This window comes from Myotis lucifugus, unplaced genomic scaffold (assembly GCF_000147115.1).
Source record: "Myotis lucifugus unplaced genomic scaffold, Myoluc2.0 scaffold_12, whole genome shotgun sequence".
Taxonomy (NCBI): domain Eukaryota; kingdom Metazoa; phylum Chordata; class Mammalia; order Chiroptera; family Vespertilionidae; genus Myotis; species Myotis lucifugus.
In genome coordinates, this window is record NW_005871060.1 from 11,171,177 (window position 1) to 11,192,153 (window position 20,977).

At 38.7% G+C, this 20,977-nt stretch overlaps 1 protein-coding gene and 1 pseudogene across 1 annotated transcript in view; both read left to right on the forward strand.

The window, feature by feature from the left end:
* CCSER1 (coiled-coil serine rich protein 1) overlaps nucleotides 1-20,977 on the forward strand; it is a 1,147,418-nt gene that overhangs the window by 752,268 nt on the left and 374,173 nt on the right. The window lies entirely within an intron of this gene.
* LOC102430897 lies at nucleotides 17,147-18,573 on the forward strand (annotated as a pseudogene).

The window sequence follows — 20,977 nt, forward strand, 5'->3', positions numbered from 1 at the left end:
AGCACAACATAGCCAACTCCCTTGAATATAGTATATATTTGATAAATAGTTGTTATTAAGTTTATACAAGATGAGGGAAGTTTTTGTGATTAATTTTGTGTGGCATTTAGTATTTTATTTAGGTTGAGTGGAGACTGGGGGCCATCAACTCTTCCTTGGGCCAAAATACACTACAGGAAATATTTAAGCTATCATTCTTGTAGTATAGGATCTTAGTACATTTATATACTTTCTCTCTTTCTAGTCTTTCACTGACAATATAACAAATCTCAGAACACCATATTTACTCACTAGCAAAACTAGGTTGCAAAAATGATCGCACATCTCTTTCTTAAATTAACTGCAGTTAGCAGAAGGTCAATAACTCTGGGTAAAATTTTGCCTTCTATTTATATTTATTTATTTATATTTTTTTCTTTATTGATTAAAGTATTACATATGTGTCCTTATCCCCCTAATGCCCCCCCCACATACACACACTCATGCCCTCACTCCCCTGGTGTCTGTGTCCATTGGTTAAGCTTATATGCATGCATACAAGTCCTTTAGTTGATCTCTCCCCTTACCTCTCCCCTCCCCTGCCTTCCCTCTGAGGTTTGACAGTCTGATCAATGCTTTCCTGTCTCTAGATCTGTTTTTATTCATCAGTTTATGTTGTTCATTATATTCCACAAATGAGTGAGATCATGTGATATTTATCTTTCTCTGACTGGCTTATTTCGCTTAGCATAATGCTCTCCAGGTTCATCCATGCTGCTGCAAATGGTAAGAATTCATTCTTTTTTACCGCAGCATAGTATTCTATTGTGTTGATGTACCACAGTTTTTTATTTTTTTATTTATTTTATTTTATTTTTTTTTGTACCACAGTTTTTTAATCCACTCATCGTTGATGGGCACATAAGGGTGCATCTTTCCTTTCTGATTGGTGTTTCTAGTTTCTTAGAATATATTCCTAGAAGTGGGATCACTGGGTCAAATTTCTTAGAATATATTCCTAGAAGTGGGATCACTGGGTCAAATGGGAGTTACATTTTTAGTTTTTTGAGGAAACTCCATACTGTTCTCCACAGTGGCTGCACCAGTCTGCATTCCCACCAGCAGTGCACGAGGGTTCCTTTTTCTCCGCATCCTCGCCAGCACTTGTGTTTGTTGATTTGTTGATGATAGCCATTCTGACACGTGCAAGATGGTACCACATTGTCGTTTTGATTTGCATCTCTTGGATGATTAGTGACTTTGAGCATGTTTTCATATGTCTCTTGGACTTCCTTATGTCCTATTACGAAAAGTATATATTTAGGTCCATTGCCCATTTTTTGATTGGGTTGTTTATCTTCCTTTTGTTAAGTTGTATAAGTTCCCTGTAAATGTTGGAGATTAAACCTTATCGGTGATAACATTGGCAAATATGTTCTCCCATGCAGTGGGCTTTCTTGTTGTTTTGTTGATGGTTTCTTTTGCTGTAAAAAAGCTTTTTATTTTGATGTAGTCCCATCTGTTTATTTTCTCTTTAGTTTCCATTGCCCTAGGAGCTGTATTGGTAAAGATATTGTTTTGACATATGTCTGAGATTTTGCTGCCTGTGGATTCCTCTAACATTTTTATGGTTTCCTACCTTATGTTTAAGTCCTTTATCCATTTTGAGTTTATTTTTGTGTATGGTGTAAGTTGGTGGTCTAGTTTCATTTTTTTTGCATGTATCTGTCCAATTTTCCCAACACCATTTATTGAAGAGACTGTCTTGACTTCATTGTATGTTCTTGCCTCCTTGTCAAATATTAATTGAGCATAGTGGTTTGGGTTGATTTCTGGGTTCTCTATTCTATTCCATTGGTCTATATGTCTGCTCTTGTGCCAGTACCAGGCAGTTTTGAGAACAGGGGCTGTGTAATACAGCTTGATATCTGGTATTGAGATCCCTCCTACTTTGATCTTCTTTCTCAGGATTGCTGCAGCTGTTCGGGGTCTTTTTTTTTATTCCAGATGAATTTTTGGAAAGTTTGTTTTAGGTCTGTGAAATATGCCATTGGTATTTTAATGGAGAGTGCGTTGAATTTGTAGATTGCTTTGGGTAGTATGGACATTTTAATGATGTTGATTCTACCAATCCATGAGCATGGTATGTTCTTCCATCTGTTTATGTCTTCCTCTATCTCTTTTTCCAGTGTCCTGTAGTTTTCTGAGTACAGGTCTTTTACCTCCTTTGTTAAGTTTATTCCTCGGTATCTTAATTTTTTTGGTGCGATGGTAAATGGGATTTTTAAAAAATCTCTCTTTCTGTAAGTTCACTATTGGTGTATAAAAATGCCATAGATTTCCTGGTATTAATTTTATATCCTGCTACATTGCCAAATTCATTTATTAAGTCTAATAATTTTTTGTTCAGGCTACCCCAGAATTTACATCCCCAAAGGGATCAAATTTTATTTCTTAATACAGGCAGAAGGATCACTAGACTTCCTCCATTGATTCCTGCTGTAGTGCGGTGTCAATAGTTGGCACCCAGGTACGTATAGCCCTAGGGATCTGTGATGTTGCCTTACTGATTTGGCTCATTGTAGAGGCTTATTTCATCCCTCCAGGGGATACCCAACTTCAGGGCTCATTTCAGACAAAGGGTTCTCAGACTTTGTCCTCTAATATTGCAACTCTTTGTGCTGAACTATATCAGTACCTACACAGCCATCTCTCTGGCACCAGGAGGTCCCTGGAGTACTGATTTGGATCACACATAAATGTGCATCATCAAGGCACTTTGCTCCTTTTCTTGAGCTAACCCATATCTAAAAGCCAAGCAGGTTATTATTATCATTTTATTCCTCAAAACATAAATAACCCACGTTTAGCTATTTCCCAAGTTTTCATACAAGTGCAATCTGGACTCATCAAGACATTTTATCTTCAGTAACTTTGAGATGATTCTTTTGTTATCTCTCTCACTAAAGAAGAGGAAAAGAAAATCCACAAATATAATCTCTGGTAGGATTTACCACAATATTACATACCTCTCATGTTGGACTTTGATTTTGATTTTGGATGCACCCTAATTTATGTAAATTGGTCAGGCAAACTTGCAAGGCAAAATCCCAGAAATAAACAATGATTTCATTAGGCCCAGTTCAATATTCTATTAGACTATAAGGAGATATCAAATAATGCTAACATTTATATTATGAAAAATATGTTATTTTTAAATGAAAAACTGATATCTAGCTATGTCATGAATAGTTACATTCAAATGAAACAGAAACTCATAAAGTTTTGTGTTTCTAGCCAAAGCAGAGGAATAGGAAAATGCTATGGTGTTATTCAAGAGGAATTATCCTACAACACAATACACCTACACATAGCCGGTGTGCTACACCTACTCTGCTGGGTTCTCACCATCCATATGGACATGTCATAATAGCTCATAGTTTGGAATGCTTCATCCACAAATTTGTGATAATAATAATACCTAATCTCTGAGGCACAATATAGGATTACATGAGATAAGGGATGTGATGCAATTGACAGTTTAGTGCCTGGTTCACAGTGAATATTTGAAAGTGTATTAAAGAGATACTTGCATTTATTATCAAACTTTTTTGTTGTTTAAATAGATGTGTTCTGGAGGCTTGCTGGTGCATTTAAGAAAAAGAATTATTCAGAATTTTTTTTTTTTTACCCTTGAGCAGCTGCTATTTAATCTTGACTCTTTTTCAAATCTCTTAAGTCTTCCTTGCTTTCCTCAAAATGAAGGCACAGGCCTGTGTAGTTCTAGCTCTGTATATGGAGGTCAGAATGGAATGGAACCACTTCTTCCTGATTCTTTTTTTCAGTTTTAAGCCTAAAATAATGAATTATAGAGAGAATACATCCTAATTAAATGTAATAATGTTTAGCTGTATTTAACACACTTTATCTTATTTCATCTTCTTAGAATCCCTATAAGAGTGGCAGAGAAGTCTTATTATCCCATGTTACATATTCAGAATTGATTTCCAATGAGGTTAAATTTCCCTAAGGTCTCATGCATGGGAAATAGCAGGATGGTAACTGGATTATGAAACCCAGTAATGTTTTCTTTCTTCTGTATTATCTCCCCAATATCTTTGACAATACAGCTTCATCTTTAGAAAGACACATTTTAATTATGTTTTCTTTCACTCTCTCATCTTTTAACTAGACAAAGCCATGCTTAAATGATGCCAGTGTTGTGAACAAGTAGGAATTGCTGATAGAAGAATGAAGTATTAGGAGGTATAGGGGACAATTAATTTTTTTTTGTATAACACTGGGTTATTCATTTTTCGTAAACGAGAATATCCTAGTGACTGGAAGAAGGACGCTAAGAGAAGTAACAAGCCAGTATCTAATTAGTTCTTCCCTTTGTCATGACTCCCAGGAATGTTTGGTAATTTGCTGGAAGGACTCACTGAACTCAGAGGCAGTTGTCCTCACGGCTATGATTTATTATGGTGAAAGGATGCCCAACAGGACCAGCAAGGGGAAAAACACAGTGGCAGAGCGTGGAGGAATCCAGGCTCAGGATGGAAAGTCCTCCTTCTCAGGGGATGCCACACAGAACGTGCTCCTGCCTCCAGCAGCTAAATACAGAAACATGTATGCAGTGTTTCTGCCCAGAAAAGCCTGCTAGACTCTCAGTCCAAGGTCTCTGTTGGAACTGGTCATACAGGCACCTCTCTGCCTGTGTGATCAGCCACAATCATAGAAGTTCCTGATTCCCAGAAGGAAAACAGATGTTCACCATAAATCAGGATGGTGTAGTGAATTCAGTGCCCCAGGCATGCAAAGCAGCCTTATCAGTGCAGAAAACAAAAGCCAAGTTTTCAGGCACAGACCATGGTCCGCTAAAGAGCAATATTAGACCTACATGTAAACTCTCTCCTATAGAGTTTCCAGTGCCAATATGTGAAGACAGTGGAATGCAGCAGGACCTTTGAATAAAAATATACAACTTGATGCCAGAAAGAACACCAAATAATGGTCTTATCAGTAGAAGAAGAATCCTAATGATCTAAGCCTGGCTTTTCAAATTTTTCTTCAGAATTTCATCCCTCATTGTAAAGACAAATCAAGATGGTTAGATATAACGAGGAACACACATTTATTAAAGCTTATTTGCCTGTTCTCTACCGCACTGTTAAAAAATAAAAAGTATAGTGCTTTGGTAAACCCAAGGCCATAGTTGTTGAGAGGGATGCACATAGATATTTCACATAGAGAGTAGGACATGGTAAATGCTTTAATAAGTGTTTAAAGGATTAAGAAAGAGTAAGAAAAGGGAATATTAATTCCCTGTAAAAAGAATTTTTAAAATGCCAGGAGATAGTGACACTTAGTTCTATTGTCCTTAAATATTTCTATGGCAGAGATAGTGCAATGATGTTCTCATTTATAGGGAACAGATGCAGAGCTGTGAATGCATAACATTATATACTTAGATGTACTACAATGTGACACAGGAATATATATTTTTCCTATCTAATTAAACCTATCTAATAAAGAGGGAATATGCTAATTGACCCTTATGCAGTTGCAAAGATGAAGGCACCCACAGCCAATAAGGAGGGAATATGCTAATTGACTGCCCTGCCTCAAAGATAGCAGCGCCCACAGCCACAAGATGGCTGGCAGGAGAGGGCAGTTAGGGGCAACCAGGCCTGTAGGAGAGGGCAGTTAGGGGTGACCAGGCCAGCAGGGGAGGGCAGATAGGAGCGACCAGGCCAGCAGGGGAGGGCAGTTGGGGGGGGACCAGGCTGGCAGGGGAGTGATTAGGGGGTGATCAGGCTGGCAGGCAGAAGCAGTTAGGGGCAATCAGGCAGGCAGGCAGGTAAGCGGTTGGGAGCCAGCAGTCCCATATTGTGAGAGGGATGTCCAACTGCTGGTTTAGGTCCCACAGGGATCGGGCCTAAACCAGCAGCCGGACATCCCCTGAGGGGTCCCAGATTGGAGAGGGTGAAGGCTGGGCTGAGAGACACTCCCCTAGTGCACTAATTTCATGTACTGGGCCTCTAGTATGATAATAATGGAAGAAATTATCATATTTATATTATCATAATATCTTATCTAATAATAGACAAACATGTAAATTGATCATCCCTCTGCTACACTCACCAGCCAATAGGAGAGTATGCAAATTAACCCAACAAAGATGGCGGTTAGTTTATATATGTAGGCAGGAAGCGCGGAGTGAAGACTGAAAGCTCTGGCTGGAGTGAAAGCCTGGGTCCCGGTGCCGGAGAAAAAGCCTGGGTCCCGGGTGCCGGAGAAAAAGACTGGTGCCGGCAGCCAGGGGAAGGGAAGGCCTATTGCACGAATCTCTTTGTGCAACGGGCCTCTAGTCCAGTGGTCGGCAAACTCATTAGTCAACAGAGCCAAATATCAACAGTACAATGATTGAAATTTCTTTTTGAGAGCCAAATTTTTTAAACTTAAACTATATAGGTAGGTACATTCAACTTTAAAGTCACGGTTTTCATCTTCCATTCTTCTTTGCTTCTTCTTTGTAGCCATGTCAAACAGGGCACCTAAAAAATGTTTCATTTTATAATAATAAAGCCACCAATACAAAAGAATTACAATTCTTAAATTGATGACAAAAATACCTGTAGGATTTGCAGCTGGTTGGAAAAATACAGGTAACTTTATGCTTGAGTAGGTACTTTTGTCACCCGCATGCGATTTGCAGACACGACTAGCACTAACCACTGCACAATGAGACTGCTGACTGGCTCATTCAACTCGTGCATGAATCACGTGCGCCTCCCCCGTGCTGTGTATCCCACGGCCCGCCTGCGCTGCGTCTCCCATCGCCTGACCGACTGACACCCCCCACTTCTTCTAACGCCACTTCTTCAAAATAGACTTGCCCAGGCCGAAAACTGACTTCTGCGCATGGGCCACGAAGTTTCAATCGCACTGTACGTGCACACCCGCATGTGGTATTTTGTGGAAGAGCCACACTTAAGGGGCCAAAGAGCCGCATGTGGCTCGCAAGCCGCAGTTTGCCGACCACTGCTCTAGTCCATACTTATAAAAAGCCATAGGCCATCACGACTGAAACAACCAGCTGGACAACCGAACAGTAGGCGGCATGGGGCGACCGGGCTGGCAGGGGGGCAATGAGGGGTGACCAGGCTAGCGAGGGTGAGTCACAAATATGTATAGAAATTATAAATGATCTTTCACCCAATCATAATGAATTTTTTACTCATTGTCTTAGAATTCATATTTGAATATAGCTTTGTACATTAGTATCATTGAGTTAAAATGTTAGCAAAATACCTAGAGGTTCAATATGTAGTAATTTATTCTAAGTGCTAGGTGCAAAGTGTACTCATGTCTATAAAAATGAAATTACTCTATATAAAGTCTATAATTAAAGTGTTAATCATTCTTCATTTACTTTAAGTTTTTATTTTATACTTAAGTGGTAGTAAGTTATACTTTTCCATCGAGTTGTTTTTTTTTTAGTTTCTCTTCAATTAGGGCAAGATGTGTTTGGGGCAGTATTAAAAATGATTCAGAAGTAAAACATAGGAGACAACTTTATTGAGAATATTATTCATGTTAGCTATTTTCAAAAATATCAGAGAGCCCCTAAACTGGGTCATGTTGTTCAAATGATAGATTTGGGTTTTGGAACAAATGTTGCATACTTTCCTCCTTAAAAACCATGCCATTTGGAGGAAGAACTAATTATCTTAAGGCTCTAAGTCTACTGTTGCCAAATGGTCTCACAGTTAGCAACAGAAGAGAAATGAAGCATGGAGCAGTAAACCCTGGGGATTCACCTGGCCTCCTTTGCAGCCAAGATTGTTCCTATGGTGTCAGACAACAATTAAAGAACCTGAAGTTGAAGGTGAGTCAGAAAAGGGCAAACTGAAAAGTGTAACTCTCTCAACCAGGTCATCCACGTTGCAGAAAAAGAATAACCAGAACACAGTGAAAGCATAAGAGGAAAGAGGCATTTTAAAAAGCAGAAGTGAATAGATAATTATCCTTATGGATATGTGAAGAAGTAGAACAAATATTGGCATCATATACAGGGTCTGCAACAGTGGGTTTACAGTCGTTTGGAAATAATACAAATCAGTACTATAATAATTAATAAGTAACGCAAGTATAAACTCACAGCTGTGAACTACATTTGCTTACCCCTGTATACTATGGATCTTCACTAACTGTAATCTTGAAAAGTAATATTTCCTATCTCCAGACCTCAGTTTCCTCACAAATAAAATGAAGATGGGCAAAATGATTTATAAAGCTGTTTTTAATGCCACATTCTATAAATCTTTATGTAACATTACATATTTTAAAAAATTATATGCACCATAAGAACTATACCTTGTATGTCTTGTCCCAGCACATAGTAGTAGGCACTCAAAATATGTTGAATGACTGAATAAGCCAGAAAATAAAAGAGTTGGTTAAATGACTATCAACAGAATAGCATGTGCTAACACAGACACTGCTGCATTAAGACTCCACCTCTCCTTCCTCTTTACTGTAAACTGTACCCTCTGTGGTGGTGAGGCAGGAGGGGTAAGAAGGGAGTCCCTAGGGAATTTCAAAGTTTCTCACAGATTTGCAAACCCCTGGTTAGCAAAGCTACAACGTGGTTTTAAATCTTTGAGACTAAAGAATACTATGTCTGACAGGTTCTCTGCCATACAAATATCCCTAGACCTTCAAGCTGTGGTCAGATTGCTTATTTCATGAGGAACAGTGCCTACCGTTTCCATGACTACACATTCAAGTTGAATAAAGCAGGGGCCAGTATCATTAGAGTTAACTAACACACCGTATTTAATTTCAAAATATATTTTCCCAAACGGTACATCCTGCCTGGCTAATCCTTGCCAAATGTAGCCATGTAACTTATTTCATTTCTTTTCACTATCACAAATCACTGGACTAGTTTGAATGGAAATCTGTATCACCTGACTTTTCAAAGATGTTATGTTATTATCAGATTGGGAGAATAAAATATAGCCCAAATAGTTGTAACATTCTCTTCATAATGTCCATACATTTCCAAGAGAGATCCAATTTCCAAAAATTCATGAGGAGAATTCAGTTAAATTAGAGTAGACACTAAGGGGAAATGGAAATTGTCATTTTATTTTCAGGTAGGTCTTTGAGTTTGAGAGGACATTAAACTACATTATGGAACACTGATCTCTCAGATGAAAATTTAAGCTATGGTGGGTTTTCTGGCTTGCAGTCTGAGACTATGCATTTATTTTTCTGTTCCGTTTTGCTGTTACTAGAAATTAATAATTACAGAAATAAACATATTTAATAAAGTAAGATCTCCAGCAGTGGATTTTGACACAATCTGATTTATTTGTTTAAGTTGGAACCTCCAATAGAGTTGTTCAGACAATATTTAGTTGTACATTATTAGTACCATATTTAAAAGTGGACACTTTGCATAGATATGCTGAAAGTTATGCCAATTTACAAGGTAAAAGTTATTAAATGTACTTGTTTAATATTTTTAGAAAGCTCTTAAAATAGTTGGGGGAAATTTTTAAAGAAAAGCACTGAGACACAGATTTAATCTAGGGAAAGGCCACAACTCCTGAGTTGAAATTGATTAGAAAACAAAACTCAAATATTAAAATTGAGAAGTATAAAATATAGTTTTCTCAAAGAAAAGAAAAATTTCAGTAACTTAGAACTAAAACACTATCCAGTTTAATTTTCTAATTTTCCTGGAAAAAAAATGTGATCTCAGAGGTTTAGGTTATTTGCCTAAAGTCAGTGAAAGAAGGGGATCAATTAGTTCAATTAATTTTTCTTCTGAATGAATTTGAATTGCAAATATCATGTTAAAACCATGTTTATAGCTCTAACCGGTTTGGCTCAATGGATAGAGCATTGGCCTGCAGACTGAAGGTTCCCAGGTTTGATTCTGGTCAAGAGCATATACCTTGGTTTCGGGCATATCCCCAGTAGGGGGTGTGCAGGAGGCAGCCGATTGATGTTTCTCTCTCATCAATGTTTCTAACTCTCTATCCCTCTCCCTGCCTCTCTGTAAAAAATCAATAAAATATATTTAAAAAAACAAAAACAAAAAAACAAAACAAAAAAAATGTTTATAAAAAGCAGAATAGTTATAGAGGCTTATTCATTCTATTTACTCAACAAATATTTGTTTGGCACCTACTACGTACCACATCCTGTTCTAAGTACTGGGGAAATACAATTTTACAAAACAAATGCCACTTGTTGTCATGGACTTCACATTCTAGTGAGATGAAATAGTCAGTACATAAAATAATAAATACATGAGAAAAATAGTTTTAATTGGTAAGTCTTAAGCAGAACATTAGAATTGGGTGAAATAACAGTAAGCAACCTGATGTCTATTTTAGATTCAGTGTTCAGGGAAGGCTTCTGACAATAAATTTAAACTGAGATTTGAATGGCAAGGATATAATCATTTGATTGATCTTATAAAGATGGTGGGAAGATAATTACAAGAAGCAAGCAGCTGTATAAACTTTTTAAAGTAGGAAGAATTAAGACTTTGAGGGCATGATGAGAGCAGTTTTCAAATATTGTAATTGTGACGTGGGATTTGTCGAGCCGACTTTCCCTTGTGGATTCATGTGCTACGAAGTTTGAAGAATAAATTCGGGGACTAAAATATTTTATATATTTTTATTTTTTAATTTAAATTCTTTATTGTTTAAAGTATCACATAAGTCTCGCTTGTCCCCTATTTACCTCTCTCCATCCGCTCCCACCCCCCAGTACATGCATTCACCCTCTACTTCTATGCTCATATGCATGCATACAATTCCTTTGATTGGTCTCTAATCCTCCCCACTCCTCCCCTGCCTTCCCTCTTAGGTTGGACAGTCTGTTTGATGCTTCTATGACTCTGGCTCTATTTTTGTTCATCAGTTGATGTTGTTCATTATATCCCACATATGAGTGAGATCATGTGATATTTATCTTTCTCCGACTGGCTTATTTCGCTTAGCATAATGCTCTCCAGGTCCATCCATGCTGTTGCAAATGGTAAGAATTCCTTCTTTTTTACTGCAGCATAGTATTCCATTGTGTTGATGTACCACAGTTTTTTAATTCACTCATCTGCTTATGGGCACTTATGCTGTTTACAAATCTTAGCTATTGTAAATTGTGCTCCTATGAACATAGGGGTGCATATATCCTTTCTGCCTGAATTTTTTTCCCATCTCTTCACTATCAGTCTGTGTGAGTCCTTTTTCTGAGGTGGGTCTCTTGTAAACAGCAAATATAGGGTCATGTTTTCTTATCCATTCAGCTATCCTATGTCTTTTGATTGGAGCATTTAATCCATTTATGTTTAAGGTTATTATTGATAGGTATTTGTTTGTCACCATTTTTATTCTTTATGCCTGTGTTCCTTTTTTTGTTTCCATTTATTCTTTTTACAGCAGTCACTTTAGCATTTCTTGCATTGCTGGCTTGGTGGTAATAAAGTACCTCAGCCCTTTTTTTTGTCTGTGAAGCTCCTGATTTCATATTCAATTTTGAATGATAGCCTTGCTGGGTATAATATTCTTGGATTCAGTCACTTGCTTTGCATCACTTTGTATATTTCATTTCATTCCCTTATGGCCTGATGTGTTTCTGTTGAGAAATCATTTGATAGTCTAATGGGAGATCCCTTGTAGGTAACTTTCTGTCTCTCTCTGGTAGCCTTTAAGATTCTTATTTTGTTGTTGGTGTTTGTCAATTTAATTATGATGTGTCTTGGTGTTGGTCTTTTTAGGTTCATCTTATTTGGGACTCTGTGTGCTTTTTGTACTTATGTGGCTTTTTTCTTCCCAACATCAGGGAATTTTTCTGTTATTATTTCTTCAAACAGGTTTTCTAACCTTTGCTTTGATTCCTCTCCTTCTGGTACCCCTATTATGCAGATGTTGTTTTCTTTTGTGTTGTCCCAAAGCTCCCTTAGGCTCTCCTCCTGCTTTTTAATTTTTCTTTCCAGTTGCTGTTGTGTGTAGGTGTTTTTCTACCTTGTCTTCTAACTCGCTGACATGGTCCTCAGCTGCTTCTAGTCTGCTGTTGAAACTTTCCATTGTGTTCTTTATTGCAGCTATGCCATTCTTCATTTTCTCTTGATTCTTACCCATGTTGAATTTGTCTTCCATATTTTTCAGTGTCCTTATAACCATTCTTCTGAATTCTTTCTCTGACAAATTGCTTGCCTCCATTTTATTTATTTGCTTTTCTGGTGATTTCTCCCTTTCTTTTGTATGGGGTTTGTTTCTTTTTTCCCCCTGTTTTGCTGTTCTTTTGAGATTGTTTCTATGTATTAGATCAAACTGCTATGCCACCCAGATTTTTTGAGTTTGTCTTACATAGTAGATGTTTTGTGGGACCCAGTGGTGCAGTCTCTCTGGTCTTCAGGGCTGGGTAATCTAGCGATTCCCCTACTTGGTATATTCGCGTTCTCTTGGTGTAGTTGGGTCTTGAATGTTATTGTCCCATCCATGGATGGAGTCTCTTCTCACGGTATCTGGTTATGTTACTCACTCTCTACCACATTGACTGAACAGCATAAAATACAATTTGACAAGACATGACACAAAGGAAACAAAACACAAATGAGCTCATAATACTGAAAACCCCAATATAATTGTCCACCAGAGAAAAGAAAATTAGGAGAGAGAAAAGAAGGCAAAAATGATATCAAGAAAAGGAAAAAAAAGGTAATAGAGGAAAGAACAAGAAGAAAAAGGAAGAGAAAAAAAATATATATGGGGAGAAAAAAACACCACAGAAAAAACAGATAAACCAAAAAATGCAAACAACAAACACCCAGAAAAAAAAAGAGGGGGGGCAGAAGCTGTAGAGGCAGAGCTTATATACAGTTAGTAAGGTTAAGGAATTGAATGAATATGGGGAGGACCTTGGTTCAGTATAGAGGAGATAGAAAGGGAATGAGTGGATAAGAAGAAAATAAAGAAAAAATGTAATAAAATAAATAGGTAAATAAATAGATAAATAAATAAGATAAAATGACAATAAAAAATAAAATGAAAAAAATGTGAAAAATGAAATAAAAATGAAAAAAACAAACAAAATAAAGAAAAATGTTTTTTTTTAAATAAAAGATAAAAATAAAATAAGTGAAGTGTCATTTGTTTCAGCTGAGTTTTAATGCCCCATGGGTTTAAGACCTCACTCTTCTGTTCTGTCTGCCACTTCTTAGTTTCCTGTTAGGTAATCAGCACTGTGTTGAAGTTCCAAGCGATCCACCACTCCTCTATTTGTGTCTATCTTCACAGCCTTGACTGCAAGCAGGTGGAACCAATCTGCCCACTTAGCCTGTCTGCCTGCTGTCAATCTTTATCTCTCAAGTGGCTGTTTCTGACAGAGATATAGGTAGGTAGGGTGCTGTATCACTTTCTGGGACTGAATGGCCTCTCTTCAACCCAGTTGAGGACTCTTTGGGGCTATTCAGATTCTTTGTGTTCTTTGTACTGCTCAAGATATAGTCTGGGTGTGGCTGTATGGTTTGCCTGGAGACTGCTGGAAGGGGCTGGCTCTTCGGGACAAAAATGGCTGCTTAGGTCCAGAGGGTCAGGAATGTCCCAGTGCCGGACTACTGGTCAGAAGACTAAAATATTTTAAATAAAAATGTGTAGTTTATTGGAAGCGTATACAAACTCCCCCTGGGAAATGCTCCCTAAAGGGGAACCCCCTGGGATTCCCAAATGGGAAAAGCTTATTCTCTCTAAAATGGGAAAAATCTAAATTTTGTTCTGAGTCTCTTTGTCTCCAGGTTTATAAAGGCTGTAGCTCTTTGTCTCTTCATGACTCTTTCTTATTGGACCCTTCCTTAATTTATGACCCCCATGCTTTTTTAATTGGTCATTCTTCTACAGAGTATTAGTTTCAAAGGTCGAAGCCCACCTGGTGTCCCCCTTTTTCTCTTCCCCTCATCTTGCAACATTTCTCTATCCTCTGTGAATATATGCCTTCCTCTTATAACATCTCTTTATCCTCCGTGATAGTAAGATGAGCATTCTGGTGCCTTGGAGCTATCTCCTTCACATCACATATGCATTCCTCTCCTGTGGACCTCCCTTTTCCCTAAAACTTCCTGTCCTGTCTCTAAAAGTCCTTTCATAATTATACATTTAAGCACAACTCTTCCTTTTTCTCCAGCAATGCACTGTAAATTACTAGGTTCAGCTATGCCTCATGCAGTTGATATCCAGAGTCTAGGATTTGCTGAGGAAGTACAACAGAGGAAGAAAGTGGATAGGTTTGTATATCATCCTGATGATTATCATGAGCCTTGGATTCTAAGGTGAAACAGAAGGAAATTAGAGGAAAACTGCATAAGAAAGTGGTAGGCTCGGGTGATTGAAGATCTCCATGAGTCTGACTAGTTTGAATAAAGTTTAGATTAATAGGGAAAAGCTCCACAAGCCTTTGAGCACTTTTGTTAGTTATTATAAGTAGGAACTGAGAGGCATTCTTAGCAATACAGACTCAATAAAAACTTTGGGGGAGATAATAAGCCGTCTTAGAAAATATTACCAGTTATGTGCTTGAGGCACCTCTTAACATGGAAAACCTTTATTCAAAGTATTTAATTCTGTATCTTTGGGCAGTTTCATTTAACTATATGGACTAATGGTTCTCATTATAAGAATGATGGTCCTTCTAATCACTCAAATCTAATGTATTAAGAATTCCTTAAACTTCACTAGGTAAACTACCAGAAATTACCCAAATCTCCTTGTGTAAAAACATGTGTGATCAAATGTGTTAGCACCAGAGCCTCAGAGAGAGTCTGGCACAGGATGATGTTCATGGACATGTCACCCACATAGTCACTGTGAAATGAAAAAATAGTTGAAGCCCTTGAGCTGTAGCAACACTCAATGACGTTTAATTGTGGTGAACATTGGATAAAATAGAATCTGTGCTTTTATACAGTGGTGGTTCCTTTTTACTTTTCTTTCCAAAAAGTAAACTTCAATTTACAGAAGCAAGCAGCACATAAATTCTTCTGATCACTCCAGTGAAGCAAAGAACACAGAGGTAGTTTACAGGGACTCTTGGCCAGAGAACCTACAGACACAGCAAAAAATAAAAATAAATAAAATAAAAATAAAGGCAGCATTAAGAGATGCACCTAATAAGTAGAGTAAGACACCCATTCTTGGTAATAAGTAACGAGTTGTAAGCATTGTGCTAAGCCCCTTTAGCAATCTATATATACAAAAGGCTAATAAGCTAAGTGTTCATCCGACCAGTTGCTATGACACACACTAACCACCAGGGGGCAGATGCTCAATGCAGGAGCTGCTGTGATGCACACTGGCAATTTACAGAGAAATGGCACCACAGATCTGGCACCCACAAAGCAACACTCGGCTTCCCCCAAGTGGGACACAGGCCCCACTACCACCCCAGAGTAATAGCCCACCAAATCACAGCCAACGCTGCTGAGACCCCATGGTGCAAAATGTGGCCCACAGCCCAGCCCGGAAATGGTGGCTGTGGGCTCCGGGTAATGGCGTCACGTAGCAAGGTCCGGCTCCCTCTAGCCTCCTTGCAGTTTCTTCAGCCCAGGAACATGACTTGCTTTTTAGCCAGGTGCAAACATTTCACACTTTAACCAAATGTTTGTGAAGCATTTTCCCGTGCCTCACGTCATTTGATCCTCACAGAAATCCTGGAGTAGGTAGATAGGAGACTTGGTAGAATCCTATTTTCTTTTCATTAGCCAGAAAATGGAGATTTAGAAAGCTTAAAAACCTGACCCAACTGAAAAGAAGTAAGAAATGGTGGACCTTGAAAATGACTTCAGGTTTTCTCACTACACAAGAAATAGTCAAACACTGCTGCAGTTAAATATTTTACCCTTTGTTCTCCCTGCATGATCTATGATAATAATCTGCTTTGTGTTGATATTTACTGCTGTGTTGCAGACAATTACCTGAAAGAGAAGTTGGGGTGCTTCACTGGGCTGGAAAAAGTTTAGCTAAATCAGAAAGCACGGCTAATTAAGCAAGTTTATTCTATATATATAAAAGGCTAAGTTGACTTTCACATGCACCATACATATAAAGCTCTCACTGGTGCCAATTGCACACGTGTGTTTCGATCTGTCATTGTCGATCATGAATTTGGTTGACACTTCTATTATAGAGAAAGGGCAAATGGCGATATTAAAATATTTCTTCTAACTAATTTCTTTCAATGTGCACGAATCCATGTACCGGGTCACTAGTATAATTCATAAGGGGTCATTACTTAAAGGGAACTATGAGGAAATGAGATGTTGAGATTTCTGCAAATAATAGCAAACCTGATCAATGAAAATACATCTTAATGCAGACTACCATGAGTGGAGAGGTATTTGCAACACAGGAAAGAGGATGAACAGAGTGTGGTCCATTCAGGGAGGAAGGAAAGGTTAAATAGAAGCATTGCTTAGCTTCTCTTGGATTTTCACTGAGATCCTACTTAACAAGAAGGAATCAGCAGGCTCAGTATCAGAAACCCGTTGAATAGCACTTAGAATTCATTGTAGGTATATAATCATATGTAACTTTATCATTCAGTCTTTTGGAACCAACCCTTTTAAAGATGTTAAAGTTATGATAAAACTGAATAATTAGATATTATAATAGATTCTTGTAATCCATGTTATTTATTTTAATTGAACTCAGTTTTTATTTCTAAACTTGCACATGTTAGTTTGTTTTTTTATCCTGAAATAATTACTGTCATCTTAATAGAAAGAGGACACTGTCCAGTTGAGAATATATTCTAAGGGATATTCTGAAATCAACAATCTTTGCCTTATAAAAGGCTTTGTGAGTGATTACTGCTTAGGCGTTTAATAGAAAAGCATGGCACACTTTCTTTGGAGTTGTCAAAAAAACAGTGTGATAAGAAAATGCTGAAACTCTTAAAGTTACAAATGAAATTTTAGATTTTCGATGATTTGTTTAATGTGAATAAATGAATTTATTTATCTGATAATTGCTAAATCCAGAACCACTTGTACAGTTTACAAATATAAATTAATGCAGCACAGATTGGGAAAAACTCTTCAGATAGATGGAGGAGAGTGGCTTTTCTCAGGCCCAAACAAGTGGTGCATTATGGCTGACATGCAAAATCTGGTAGAAAGATTGGAGAGGGCTGTGGGCTGCCTGGAGGCAGTGTACCCCGTGCCTCTGGAATGCACTGTGGGTCTGGAGACAGTGCTCCAAAAGCAGGGTCTGTTCCCTACGTGGAAGCATTTGACTCACAGCCAGCTAGTCCTGTGACAGACTACCTGAAAATCAGGAAAGAGATTGGAGGAGACGTGCAGTCACAGGCGGAGATGGTGCATACAGGGCTGAAGTTGGAGTGAGCTCTCTTGGTTATAGCCTCTCAGTGTCAGCAGCCAACAGATAATCAGCTTTCTGATTTGTTGGCTCCCATCTCAGAGCAGATCCAAGAAGTGATAACTTTTCCAGAGGAGAACCAAGGCAGCAAGTTGTTCAATTACCTGTCAAGCTGCCAGCGAAAGTATCCAAGCCCTGGGCTGGGTGGTATGGCTCCCAAGCCTGTTCCTTAAGTGAAAGAAATGAATGATGCTGCCATGTTTTATACAAACCAAGTCCTCAGGGAGTACAAAGATATGGAGAAGAGCATGTGGACTGGTCAAAATGTACTTGAGTATGTGGATAGAGCTGCAGGCTTACGATAAAAGAGTTCCATACGGTGGTTCTGGCCCGGAGCAAAATGGGGCCCATGACAAAAGAACTGAGTGGCTTGCCATCTGGACCCTCTGCTGGATCAAATCCCACCCCCTTTCCTGCCAAGCCCACCTCCCCTTCCAAAGCCTATCCTACCAGTTCAAGATCAGATGTCTCCACTTCATACTCAGCACTGAGCAGATTAATCAGGGAGAGCATCACACATGCACTGAAACATGTACCTGATGACATGGAGACTCACAAGAACCCTGCCCTGGAGGCTCAGAGTGGTCCAGTACGAAGTGGCCCCAAGATATTCTCTTACCTAAACCAGGAGTCAGCCCATCCCCTAACACAGCCACAAAGAAGGAGCCAGCTCTGCCTTGAACTGGAGGGCAAGAGCAGAGAGTGGAACATCAGGAGAACATTTCCAACCTGGTAATTGTTGGCACAGAGCTGAACCAAGTGGCTTATATATACAAGTGTGTTAATATGGCATTGCAAATTAAGAGCAAAATTAACTCCATTATATTAGACAACTGTAAGAAACTGTCTGGTGTTCTATGATGCAGTGGGCATCATGGAGATAATCAATAATAGGGATGACAGAGTTCAGGTAATGGGAAAAGTGCCAGGGATTTCCATCAACAAAACAGATGGCTGTCACGTTTACCTGGGCAAGAATTCCCTAGCGTGTGAGATAGTCAGTGCCAAATCTTGAGATGAATGTCCAAATTCCTGCAGAGGCAGGGACTTTAATGAGCCCTCCATCTCTGAGCAGCACAAGAGCCTACTGAATGGGAAGAGGCTGGTCACAGCAGTGACAGAAATTGCTGAATAAGGGAAGGGTCACTGGGTTCGATGCCCTCTCCCTCACACCTTAGGATGACTCTTTATCAGGGCAGATCTTTTCTAGATTCCCTCTACCTTTCTGCTCTTAAAACTGCTTCTCTGCTTTGAGAAACACAGCTGCCTGCCTTCGCTGAAGCATACCTCAGGCCGAGGTTGGTGTAGGATAGCAGGTCAGTTCATCATCTACAGGAAGATGCAGCTTTTTCCTCTGAGCTGAACCACACGCCAACCCATTCCTAAGGAACTGCCGACCAGGACTGGTGTGTTCTAGCTTTCAGGCTGTGGGAATTATTCCACCAGCAAGCAGCCTTCTTGAAAGAATAAAGCAGTCCCCAGGAATTAACATCTCAGAAAGTTCGCACAAATTAATCTTTTCCAAGCAATGTGCATGAAGGTATCAGAAGCTGGTGTGATTCCAGCTGGTTCTTCTAAACAGACGAATTTTTCACCGTTGACAAGTGAGGCCAGGGTTGCACTGGACCAAAGGCGGACACTTGGCCATCTAGCATTCCAAGCCAAGCTGTTTCCTCTAAGCACTCCTTTAATTCTGCATTCATCCTGGCTCCGCCTGAACCTGGCATAGTAGATTCTCCTGTGCCAGCTGCTGTAGCAGTGCCCTGCACCCAAGCCAGCTAAAGGAATCTTGGATGCTTTCTTTTTCTGGCATTCCTGTCCAGCACCTTCCACAAAGATGACTTAAAAAGGAAAAACAAAACAAAACAAAAAACCCCCACACCATTCCAAGTAATCTGGAATTCCTTCTCCATGCTTGGTGCCTGTTACCCATCCTCACTGTCTCCTTTGTCCCGTTACACTCAACAGCTTTTGGCTTCTGTCTGGGCCCCTAAACAAAGGCCTAAGACCTCCACTGCAGGCTGGTGTTAGGTTTTATGTAACAATCTTGCACAGCATTGCTAATGGAAACTTCAGTTTTCCCCTCTAGGACAAACACATACAAAATGTGCAATTTTCTTTTGGCGGAAAGAGAGATTCTCCTTTGACTACTACCTATTTTCTGAAGCCTGTGGAAATAAACCTTTATATACTTAAAGGTAAACAGAAAATAGAATAAAATTAATACCAGAAAAAAAGAAAAGTAAATATTCAATTCATCAAAGAAACATTTAAATACTGATTTAACATTTACCATGCTCCAGGCAGTACTGGGGCAATTGGGATAATTCAGCAGAGACCCCTGTCTTTGTGGCACGTAAGTCCAAGTGTGGAAAGATAGATAATGCACAATAATAGCACATTATACAGTATGTTAAAAGGTTTCAAGTGTCCCTAGAGGTGAAGTAGACTATGCCATTAAAGAGGTGATAGAAGTAGACCTCACTGAGTAGATAAGTAGGCAAAAACTTGAGGAGCTGTTGGAGTTGGTCATGCGGATATCTAGGTGATGAGAGTCAAGCTGGGGTTAGCACCTCATCCAAAGCCTATGGTAGAAGAATGCCTCACGTGTCCATGGACTCGCAAGAGAGCCAGATTTTGTAATGGATGTTGAGGGTGGAGTTTATAGAAAGATATGGGGTTGAAGTTATAGGCAGACAGACAGATTGATTGATAGATAACCACATTCTAGTTGTTAATCTTCTCTCTTGAACTAGTGTATTTTTTATTTTGAGATTTCATGGTAAGACTATAAGAGACAGCAGTACTAGACAGATTAATGATTTAATTAGCCTAATGTAACTAAGGAATACTTTTTCAAATATTTCACAATGCTACAATCCATACAGTAGGTACTATGCCTGTCATGTTTGTTTAAATTTATCATTGGACTGATGTTTGCCACCATGAGAGAATTCTAAAGCAATATACCTTTTATTGACATAGTTAAGGTTACTCGTCTTCTGAAACTGGGTCTGTAACTTTCTATGTAAGAATTAGATTAACAAGTACAGGTTGTCAAAAATAATATTATATAAAGTCTTAGTAGAAGTGCTGTGTTGTTGATTAGTCTCACGTCTGAAATGGATCGACACCTTCGTCACAAATGACCTCCCAGCTATGAGCTTTAGAAACACGTGAAATACTTCAGTTTTAAGGTGAACTCCATCGTATCAAAGCTCATAAAATATGAGAACCTGAGTCGTTGGAACAGGAGTTTAATTTACACAGTTCACCACGATGAGAACTGCTAGAGAACTGGAGGCATGGAAGTGCTCTACTTGATTAATACTTTAGTTAGCCTAGAGTGACAATAATCACAGACAAACTCTATGAAATGTATTTGTGCCCATATTCTTACATTAATTTTCTTTTAATCTTTGTATGCCATGGGAAATATTTCTATTGAATTATATGTTTTTCCCAATAAATCAGGAACTCTGGAATCCAATCCTATTTATTTTTCTCCACATTTATTTCCAAATCTTAAATGAATTCAA